The sequence below is a fragment of the Penaeus monodon genome, chromosome 19 (genome assembly GCF_015228065.2).
Source record: "Penaeus monodon isolate SGIC_2016 chromosome 19, NSTDA_Pmon_1, whole genome shotgun sequence".
NCBI lineage: Eukaryota > Metazoa > Arthropoda > Malacostraca > Decapoda > Penaeidae > Penaeus > Penaeus monodon.
The window spans coordinates 3,842,568-3,843,192 of NC_051404.1; the positions used below are offsets into that span (position 1 = coordinate 3,842,568).

Consider the following 625-nt stretch of genomic DNA (forward strand, 5'->3'; position numbering starts at 1 on the left):
CAAGAAAGAGAGATGTATGAGGGGGGGGGGGAAAGAAGGAGGTAGTTTATTTTTAAAGAATTTAATAAAAAGAAATCAAGATATGAAATTAAGATTAAGAAAAGAAAAAGTATTCAAAGATGCTTCCCCTCCCTCTCCCGAACTTATTGGAAAAAGTGATCCAGGTTTATAATCCAGATAATTACAGGATCCTCTAAAGTGGACAGGCATCCGAGGCGGGATGGACGAACGTCTCGGAGGAACAGAGAACAAAGGGAAGTAGAGCAGCGTGCCAGTAGGTCACGGTAAAGAGGTGAAGGCCGATGGATGTGGGCCAGCGGGCGGAGGAGGAGGAAGAGGGAACCGTTTTTTTGGGGGGGCGCGGTCGAGGGAAATGTCGACCGCGGGTGTTGAGGGGGGGGGGCAGAGGCGGGAGGAAATGAAATGGAAAGGGGGGCGAGGAGGTGATACGGAAGAAAAAGATGGAGTCGAAGAAATATGTGAAGACTGTGCTAGAGGAATATTTATTAGTCCTTTGTGCGGTGTCGTGCTTTAAGGGATCTTTTGCGTCGCAATTTCAAGTCGCCTTTGTAGTGCATCGCTTTCAACAAATCGTCGCGTATATTTTCGAATTTCTTTACGTGGC

At 47.2% G+C, this 625-nt stretch overlaps 1 protein-coding gene across 1 annotated transcript in view; it reads left to right on the forward strand.

Moving 5' to 3' along the window:
- The window catches only part of LOC119584982 (kinesin-like protein KIF13A), a gene marked incomplete at its 5' end in the record, with an annotated part of 70,347 nt that overhangs the window by 20,903 nt on the left and 48,819 nt on the right, over positions 1-625 (forward strand).